The following is an 11103-nucleotide window of genomic DNA, read 5'->3' as shown; positions in this document are numbered from 1 at the left end:
CGCTGATTCATGCCATGTCAGTATACGGCAGAGCCTGGCAGTATACAGCAGAGCCTGATGACTTGACGTCATCACAACACCCCGGCTGGGCAGGCGCTGCTGCACACAGACAAGGTGGAGGAGAAGGCAGGACTGCTGCAGGGGAATGAGGAAAGGTGAGGGACTAGAGTTTATTTATTTTTATGCAAGAAGGGCAATAATAAGAGGGGGCTTGAGCATAGCAAATCTTCAGCTGGGGAGATGGAGGGGTGGAGGGGTCAGCACCAGCTTGGTAAAAAAAGTAGATACACCGTTTATGTAATTCAATCCATTAAAATATACAAATGAGCAAACATGTACAGTAAAAAGTGTACACAAAGAGATTAGGGCTATGCGTTTTTGACCACACGGTCCTAATTCATACCTAATTCAGGTTTTAATTAGGGCTAGGTGGTTCTCTACCTTACTTCTCTACCTTACCTTTACGTTTTTGTAACTACGACACTAGACAGAACCAATGAAAACATCAATTTTTTGTAAACCAATGGCTACTAACTCCTTGCTCCGGTGGGAAAGTACCAATCATATTCCTTTAGAAAATGGATATATCTGATGTCTCTGGCCAAAGTAGTACCGACAAGGAATTTATCACTCAAGCCGATCAATTAAGGGTACGGTTTAGGGACAGAGGATAACCAGATGGAGTACTGAGGAAGGCATTACAAAGTTGTAACCTTATAAAAAGTGGTAAAAAAATCTAAGTCACCCTATGAAGATATCCCAAAGTTGATAGCCACTTATAATAAAAGGGAAGATAAAGCAAGAAAGTTTGTAGAATGATATTGGCCCATCCTACTAATGGATGATTACATTAAGGATATTGCTGGAACACAACCATTAATCATGTTTAGAAAAGGCCGATCTCTAAGGAATAGACTATACAAAAGCCACTGTAAGGCCACAACACTACCAGAGACCTGGCTCGATCATTACATCAAAGGGTGCTATAGATGTGGGGGATGTATCTTGTGTCCATATCTGACAATGGGCAAATCTTTCATAAGAGATTTCCTGATACAGGACTACATTACCTGCAAACTTATTGGGGTTATCTACAAGGCTACATGTACAGTGGGTATGGAAAGTTCAGACTGCTTTTAATTTTTCACTCTTTGTTTCATTGTAGCCAATTGGTAAGATCAAAAAAGTTCTTTTTTTGCTCATTAACGTGCACTCTACATTTTGACAAAAAGCAAAAATGTAAAAAAAAAAGAAGAAAAACAAAAATATCTAAAGGTCATGAGTATTCAGACCCTTTGCTGTGATACATGATATTTAACTCACATGCTGTCCTTTTCCTTCTCATCCTCCTTGAAAAGTTCCTACTCCTTCATTGAAGTCCAGCTTTGTTTAATTAAACTGATTGGACTTGATTAGGAAAGGCACACACCTTTCAATATAAGATGTCACAGCTCAAAGCACATAAGAATCATGAAGTCTTAGGAACTGCACAAGAGACAGAATTGTGGAAAGGCACAGATCTGAACAAAGTTACTAAAGAATTTCTGCAGCACTCAAGCACTAAAAGCACAGTGACCTCCATATTCCTTAAATGGAAGAAGTTTGGGAAGACCACAACTCTTCCTCGACCAGGCCTTACAGCAAAACCAAGCAATCGTAGAACAAGAGCCTTGGTGAGAGGAAAAGAAGAACCCCAAGACCACTGTGACTGGGATCCAGAGATGCAGTAGGGAGATGGGAGAAAGTTCCACAAAGTCAACTATGACTGCAGCCATCCACCAGTAGGGGTTTTGTGCAGGGCTTTATGGCAGTGTGCCAATGGAAGCCTTTCATCAGTGTAAAATATATGAAAGCCTGCATACAAAATAATATTCTCTGGTCTTTTGGTTTCTGTAAGCGGTATGTGTAAAGAAAAACTGCTCGTCACCTGCCAAATACAATCCCAACAGTGACACATGGTGGTAGCAGCATCATGCTATGGGGGCAGGGACAGGACGACTGGTTGCAATTGAAGGAAGGATAAAAGCGGCAGAGTTATCCTGAATGAAAACCTCTTTTAGAGTGCTGTGGACAGCAAACTGGGCTGAAGGTTCACTTTCCAAAAAGACAATGACCCTAAGCGCACAGCTAAAATAACAAGGTGGTGGCTTCAGTACAAGTATGTGACCATTCTTGATTGGGCCAGCCCTGACCTAAACCCAATTGAGCATCTCTGAAGAGACTTGAAAATGTCTATCCACCAACATCCATCATCCAACCTGAGGGAACTGGAGAGGATCTGCAAGGAAGAATGGCAGAGGATCCCCAAATCCATGTGTAAAAAACTTGTTTCATCGTTCCTAAGAAGTCTCATGGCTGTACTGGCTCAAAAGGTTCTTCTACTCAATACTGAGCAAAGGGTCTTAATACTTATGATCATGTGATATTTCAGTTTTTCTTGTTTAATAAATTAGCAAAAGTATCTGGAGTCCTTCACTGGCTGTGCGAAACCATTGGCACCTTGCGATTGTAGCTGCAGGGTGCCAATGGGTGCCAGAGGGAGTGTGTTTTCTCTGCACAAACTTAGACACCGCAGTCCAGCTAAGCACAGATGGCAGCTCTTCATCTATTGATTGATGTATGTACCTTACATATCTTTGCCTCAGGATCACAGGGAATTTTAATTCAGAAGAGAACTGAAGGGAAAATATTGTGCTTACATTGGATAAAACATTCATAGATTGAATACCACATAATATACATTTTAGATTGCTAGAAAAACAATCCATAAGTTTAAAGAATTATAAAGGAAACTGAGAACTCAGAAGTAAAAGGGTAAAAGTCCTTAGCTCTTCCGGGTTCTAAATATAAAACTAATAAAGCGGGAGAGAACTGAGAACTATGACACTGCTAAATGACATGGCTGGTGCACTTGGTCTGTACCTTACGGCGGCAGCTGGCTTATCTGTTTGGGGAAGTAGTTCACACACTGAAACGCAGTGATACTTCCATGAATTTAGAGGGCTACCATTCTATAAGAAGTTCACCAATACACTGTAGTATATACGTTTCCCATTATACATTGTGAGTATAGAATCATAATTTATGTATATATTACGAGGGTAGCTTGATTCTACTCTTCGGGATGCTGTTTTTGAGCCATTGCAATAAAATGGAATTTGAAAGATCCACTAGACTCAAAAACGGCATTGGTGTATAAATTAAAAAAAAAAAATCCAAAACATTAATGGAAAAAAAAGTAAAATTCCATCTGCCATTCATAGATTTTGCCCTATTTTTTATTTAAAAAATCTTATTCTGTGTCCATAGCATCAGGGTGGTTTCAGCATTTATTGCTGCATTGTTTTCTGCAACTTCAACTTGGATAATGACAAGTGCTTGCAAGAATTTCATTATAAATAACCAAAACTTCGAATTTTTGCAAATATGTTAATCCTGTTGCCAGTATAGTATATGTATTAACCAGTGGAAAGACTTATTTAGAAGCACTGACTGTGTGCCTCACATCAATCTTGAGCTTTCTGTTATTTTCAGTAAATGAGTCTTCAGTTTCTACAGTTAGAAGGAGATACTATACCAAGAGGTTCTGGGAATTGTCTGGAATGCTGAATCTGCTGAAAGACAAAAGTAGGATATGTGTCTATAGTAATCATACCAGTAGCTAGTGCTATATAGTATGAATGTCAACAACACAAGGTTAAAATAGTCCAAACATTTTACAATCTGTCAACTAAAAAAAGAGGGTATATTATGTTTCAAAGTTAACAACTAACAAAATCAGCCAAATGGTTTACCAGCACCAAACAAGTATACTGTATGTTTACAGATGTTATTTTGCTAAAGGAAATATTGTATCAATATAAGGTATCATGGAACTTGAAGGGATAGCTCATACAGTAAGCAAAGAGTCACACAAATGTACAGTTTATATACTTTATTCTGTATTATTCATCACATTTGAACCATCACAACATTTTTACTTTTCATTGAACATTGCCACAGTCAATAATAATAACATAACTTTATTTGTCCCATAGAGAAATTAAAGTATCATAATTACAATTACAATTCGACACAGCACATTAGATATTAGAACACCTAGAGTAAAATGCATCAATATCACCACATTAAAAAGAAAAACACTTACTTTACAAAGTAAAGTAATACTTAGTCTACATTCACACTAACACGTCGGTGCACGGGGGAGATGGAGGGAGGAAATATTGTAGTGGACATGGGCATCCCATCTGCATCTCTTTCTGGATCAGAAGCCTTTGAAAACACTATACAGACATTTTACTTTTGCAAGAGTCATGTAATTATTTTACAGAGCTACTTATCACATTACAATTTATAAGCTAAAATCTTATAGCATCATTCTGATACAAATTATATACAAGGAGGCAGTACTAATTCACTTCCATCCTTCCATCCTTATTACATCTCAAAGCTATTTGATTAACATCCAGGACTTACCTACTTATACTGAGATTCTAGGGTTATTAAAGAGATAAGCTGCTGAGGAGACTCAGCACTGAAACTTCCTTCCACTGGAGGTGAACATTTGGCATGGGTGCCAGAGGCGGCACTCCGAGCCCTCTCTGTGGGCACCCAGGCCATCGTCCCAGCACAGAGTTTGCCAGACAGGACTCATGGCCTCCTTCTGCAATCTGAGGCAGCAAGAGATGCTCCATGCTCAATGCTATTTTAAATCGATGCATCTTTGGCTGCCAAGACTTCAGAAAAAAGCGAGAGGGTGCTGACAGAGATGGACTATCATTGGAGATACAAAACTAGGCCCCCTGATTCCTGTTCAGGGGACCCTGGAGGAAAGCTACAATGATGATCCAAATTTATCCATCTTATTTCTCCTGTGTTGGTGTCATTAGGATGCCAATATTATTGAAAGCTGTGATAGAGAATGGAGCTTTTTAAGTCATGTTGGTACTTTGCGACATACAGTATACAGTAAGTGGATTTTGGTTGCAGTTTGGGCACTTAGGGAGAGATTCATCGCTGCGTATTCTTTTCTGCCATGCCCCATGCCTGTGTTCTTTTGAAAAACAAGCAAACCTTTGTTGACTGGTTTTCATGCACAACTATGCCAGGTCGGATCTTGAGTAGTTTTGTCTGGCGCCCGCAACGCCCGCTGGTTACATCAAGAGGCCTAAGTAAGAGCAAGGGAGTATGTTACATCTCCCCCATGGTCTCTAAGAGGTCTGCGATCAATGCGCTATGCCTAAGATTATGAGCACATGTGAAAATCTAATTCAATTTATATACCGTATTTTCCGGACTATAAGGCGCACTTAAAAGCCTTGGATTTCCTTGGAAATCCAAAGTGCGCCTTATAGTCCGGTGCGCCCTATGTATGGCACAGGGCAGCGGACCATACTTACAAAGGTCCCCGCTACCGGAGACCGGAGACAGCAGATCTCCAGCGGGAACTGCAGACCACGCGGCACGAACAACTTCTGCCGCGTGGTCTGCAGTTCCCGCTGGAGATCTGCTGTCTCCGGTAGCGGGGACCTATGTAAGTATGGTCCGCTGCCCTCCTCCACCTCCCCCTCACCTTCCCCACTCACCTTCCCCGCGTCGCCGCGTCTCTTCTCGGCGTCGCGTCCCGTCGGGTCTCCGCTCCACCCCCGGACCTCCGCCACGCCCCCGACCCTGCGCCTTATAGTCCGATGCGCCTTATATATGGAATTATTACATATATAAGGCGCATCGGACTAATGCGCCTTATATTCCGGTGCGCCTAATGGCCCGGAAAATACGGTATTTAAACATTTAGGCTTTGTGAAAATACCCTAAAAACTTTTGAAATGTGAACTGGATAACATTGATTATCTTATTACATTAATAGCTGTCAAGAACAGATACATAAGGCTACCAATCAGCTGAGGAGCATTACAGAATTTTCACAACAGCTACTTTTGTGGAGATATGCAAAATAAATTGAAATGGGGAATAAAAGCTATGTTTCAAACCCACATAAGATCTATTGTAGCACACATTGCTTAAAAAGTTAATGCAGACTGCATAGCAATGAGATGACTATGAGGTTGCTAAGCCATAGATTGGTCAAAGCACCTATATTGGCCTATGTACACCACCGAATGTACCGCCATGCATTTCTCCCCAGAAGTTGCATTATTATAGAGGTCACAGAGGTCTTAGTAATGCAAGCCAGAGGTCACAGACTCTTCGATCAAATTTTTGTACTACAATAGCCCCCTTTGCCCCCTAGTAGCCATTGCCAATGCTGATAATAGTTTACATTTAACTCTGGAATTGATGGAGAAAATATGACATCTGCTTCTTCTGCCTGTTTCCGTTCAGTGATATCAGTGAGATTGTATCATTCACAAAGCGTCTGTAAGAAAAGTCTGCCTTTCAAATTTCCTGCTGTATTAGAGTTGTATTAGAGCTACATTAAGGTAGAATTTCAGCCAAAAGCGATTTAAAAGGGATTCAATACAAACAGAGTGAACTTTTTCAAGTGTTTATTTATGTAAATGTTGATGATTATGGCTTATAGCCAAGAAAAATCCAAGAGTCGTTGGGGCACGAGCACCAGCGTATGATTGCCCCGCCGCTGCATATTCACAGCGGCATATATCACAAGGCGGAAGCCTCTTGATGTATCGGGGCGGGAGTCTGTGCAGCGTTTATTCTACGCTAGGCAGGGCTTTTCACATATGAAATCCAACGGCAGCCGCGAGTGCGCCGACGTAGGGACAGTAACGCCCTGTGCCGGCCGTGCCCTCCGCTCGACCGGCTGCACCCCCCCTTCACTCCCTTTCACGCCACACTGCCATGAAGGTGGCGGATTGGGGCAAATAATCGTAAGTGCAAGAAATAAGTGGCACAGAGGTCCTGATAAATATGCCCCATTATCTTAGAAAAATAGAATAATGAACCCAAATACCCGCAAAAGCTTCCTAAGCATTATGGCACAGTAGGCAACACAATCATTGGGGAGACTGCTGACTTGACAGATGTCCAGAAGGCAGTCTACAAGGAGGGTAAGCCACAAAAAGTCATTGCTAAAGAAGCTGGCTGTTCAGAGTGATTTAACAAAGCATATTAATGGAAAGTTTAGTGGAAAGAAAAAGTGTTGTAGAAAAAGGTGCACAAGCAGCCGGGATAACCACAGGATTGTTAAGAAAAGGCCATTAAAAAATTTTAAGGAGATTCACAAGAAGTGCCCTGCTGCTGGAGTCAGTGCTTCAAGAGCCAGCATACACAAATTTATCTAGGACTTGGGCTACAAGTGTCAAGCCACTCCTGACCAATAGACAATGCCAGAAGTTTCTTAAACCTTTTAAGGAGAAAAGGAACTGGACTGTTGCTCAGGGGTCCATGGGGTTGTTTTCAGATGAAATTAAACTTTGCATTTCTCATTGGAAATCAAGGTCCCAGAGTCTGAAGGAAGAGTGGAGAGGCACACAATACAAACTGCTTGAGGTCCAATGTAAAGTTTCCACAATCAGTGATAGTTGGGAGCCACATTGTCTGTTGTACATCTGCTGCCAGATCCAACAATGCATACAAGCTAAAGGCTGCTATCAAAGCAACCTGGGCTTTTATAACACCGCTGCAGTGCAATCCAATGATGGCCTCCATGCTGCACCGCATTCATGCAGTCATTCATGCAAAAGTAGCCCAAACCAAGTATCAAGTGCATTTACTGTACATACGTTTCATTTGCCCATTTCTGTGTTCAAAACATGTTATACAGTTTGTCTTATATAATATTCTAGTTTTCTGAGATAGTGAGGGTCATTTACTAAGGGCCCGATTCCCGTTTTCCTGACGTGTTACCCGAATATTTTCGATTTGCGGCGATTTTCCCTGTACTGCCCCGGGTTTTTGGTGCACGAGATCGTATTGTGGCGCATCGGCGCCGGCATGCTTGCAACAAAAATTGGGGGGCATGGCCGAACGAAAACCCGACGGATTCAGAGAAACCGGCGCATTTAAAAAAAAAGTGGCACGGGACACGCACTTACCTTCACCAAGTATAGGATCGTGTCCTCTGGCGGGCCTCAGCGGACTTCAGCGCAGCAGCGACACCTGGTGGACGTTGGAGGAACTGCCTTAGTGAATCGCCGGAAGACCCAAATACACCGCAGAGAACGCGCCGCTGGTTCGCGAATGGACCGGGTAAGTAAATCTGCCCCAATGACTTTGGGGTTTCCTTGGCTGTAGGCCATAATCATCAACATGAATACAAATAAACACTTGAAAAGTTCACTTTGTTTTTAATGACTCTATGCAATATATGAGTTTAACTTTTTGAATTGAATTACTGAAACAAAAATTACTTTTTTCTGATATTCTAATTTATTGAGAGGCACTTGTATGTTGCTGTATGCTGTATGATGACCTGGAGAGACCTACAAGTGAAGCTGGGTTTCCACATAGTGAATGCATCACTTCTGGTTTGTACCTAGAAGAGGACATTAACAATCAGATGTTGAGGTCTCTCGACATATATAAGAGGAGACATCTTTCAAAATATACCTTTATGCAGTGACCAAAGTCAAATCTAGTTACTTCCAACATCTAATTTCCCATTTGTTCAGCAGGATCAGCAAGTAGCTACAGAGTAAGCTGCTACAGCTCTCAAGGCTACATGCAAGCTCAGGTTCAGATTCTCAGAAAGCACTTACCGGACATTCCCTGTATAGAAGCGCAAGAAATAGAACAAAGTCATAAAGTAGTCAAGTTTGACCTATGAATGATCTCGCTTCCCATGTCTGTCATTCTGTTTAACAGGAACAGCTGGAGAAGTAACGTTATCTACATTTAATTAAACCTTCTGTAAAACCCAAATCCTAAGAAACATACATTTTTTATTCCGACATTATGCATGGAAATCTAATCAGATATTCACAGAAAAAATTCCTTTGATCCATGCAAATATGAAATTCTGAAAAATAGCTTGTTGCATGTGAATAAATGCAAGCAACTTAAATTATTAACAGTACCCCATTTATCTGGAGATGATAGCCTACTTCACAGGCAGAATGCATGTTGCTTTCTTTGACATTTCTAAGCCCAAAGCTGCTAGCATACCTTTATATGCAAATGTATGAAATGGTCATGAAAAGAAAACCTTGAGTTGTCCTCTGTCAAGTGAAAATGTTTGTTGTTATAAATCAATCCTCCCTGGAATTGAAAGTTTATAAAATCTCTGTGTGACAGCTGTAATGCTAGCCAGATTGGTCCTATAAACATACAGTTTAGAAAAGGAACTGTATGAGAATAGAATTGTTATATAGGGAAAGTGTAGCCTAGCCCTATTACAGTGAATGGCAGTGAGCAGTCAAATCATGGGGACTATGGGGCTCATTTACTAAGGGTTTCCCGACGATTTCCGATTTGCCCTGAATTGCCCCGGGATTTTGGCACACGTGATCAGAGTTTGGCACATCAGCGCCGGCTTTCACGCGCCAGAAATCGGGGGGGTTGTGGCCATCGGACAACCCAACGGATTCGGAAAAACACGGAATTTAAAAAATAATTTGTGTCGCAAGATCAGCACTTACATGCACCAAGGAGAAGAAGGTGAACTCTGGCGGACCTCAGCACAGCAGCGACACCTGGTGGACAGGTGCACGGACCTTATTGAATCCCGCAGACCCGAATCGGCGTCAGAGAACGCGCCGCTGGATCGCGACTGGACCGGGTAAGTAAATGTGCCCCTATGAGCAAGAAAAGAGTGTCATGCAATGTGTTTATCTTGACAGGCACAGATCAATGTTTAGCAGCTTATTACCTGACATTTTAACAAACTTCAAAGAACAAAATAGTCTGTCGTGTTTTCCTGAGGAATAAAAGTATTTCTTGTCATTAATTGATTTGTAATCTTAATTTGTCAGCAGTTTTCCTCTCTGCAGTCTCCCTCTGTAATTTGCAGTCTCCCCATTGCAAAGAGCTTCTTTGTAAGCTGACATTACTAATGTCCATCTTGTTAGCAAGACTGAATTAAGCTGATGTTGACTGATTATATGAGCTAAAATAAGTGGAAAAATGCATTTACTGTGATAAAATATAATATAATATAAAATGTCTTGTGTTCACTTGTACTATTAATGTTTGTAAAGTGCATTTACGTTACTTAGGAATGAATGGCACATGAAAGATTAGTGGTGTTCCTTCATGCGCCATCATATGGAAGTTATTCCCTTTTAGACTCTTCTTAATGCATTTTGCTATAGGACTTGTCTTAATTATTCCCATAGCTGCTTCATACAGAAGAGAGTAGAGAGCTACAGAATTTATAGGTGCTGTGAACATCTAAGAGAAATTAGATTAGAAAGAGTCATAATGCTGCCATATCCCTGCGCTTTTATGCTAAGCTTATTCGAGGTTCTGATCCCAAAATGCCACATTAAAAACTGCTCTTGAATTGAACTTTAATTCTAGAAACAGTAGGAAACTGTAAATTTATAAAATTTTAATCATACTGAATGCTTTCCTATAAAATTATATATCATAACCTTAAGCTTCACAGTACTTCAGACCTTGTGTTAAATGTGACAGGTTTCTTTAAGACAGATCTGATAGATTTTGGAATTTATATGTATAAAAAAAACCAGGACGTATCTTATACATCCTTGGCCATAGAGGTGCCACCCAGTGATATTGTAAATTAGGAATTCAGAGCACCTAGGCCATTTACCCTAAACCCAGAGCACTGTCCCTTCCAATTAAAATACCACCTTGTTTACATCCTCCCATTACCGGGGCTAACCTGTAACTTCCCATCGCCCATTACAGTATACTTCAGACATGGGTCTTCTATGTGAGAACTGGCAGCTGCTTGTTTTCTATGAGCTTACTGGAAGATCATAAAAAAATATTTATCAGTAGGATATGTGAAATATTGTTGTAATAAAAACAAGACCCATTACAGTTACTATGACAAAAAAACTTTAAAGAGAACCTATCAGGCAAATTAACCCCCAAAACTAAATATATTTTCATAAACTGCCCTTAGAAAACATTGCCCCTATCCCTTCATTATACCTCTACATGCCTGTAAACTTAAACAATCAGGTACTAAAGCTGTATGCAAATGACCTGAGAGAG

General features: G+C 40.9%; 1 long non-coding RNA gene across 1 annotated transcript; it reads right to left on the bottom strand.

Annotated features, from left to right (window-relative positions):
* Nucleotides 1-3311: 3311 nt before the first annotated feature.
* Nucleotides 3312-9706, bottom strand: LOC140129029 (uncharacterized). The gene is made up of 2 exons (XR_011855260.1): nt 9558-9706; nt 3312-3614 (listed from the first exon to the last, which is right to left on the bottom strand). It is a non-coding gene; the product is annotated as an uncharacterized lncRNA (long non-coding RNA).
* Between the last annotated feature and the right edge of the window lie 1397 nt (nt 9707-11103).

This window comes from Engystomops pustulosus, chromosome 4, assembly GCF_040894005.1.
Source record: "Engystomops pustulosus chromosome 4, aEngPut4.maternal, whole genome shotgun sequence".
Classification (NCBI taxonomy): Eukaryota; Metazoa; Chordata; class Amphibia; order Anura; family Leptodactylidae; genus Engystomops; species Engystomops pustulosus.
This window is presented reverse-complemented; position numbering and strand designations above follow the sequence as displayed.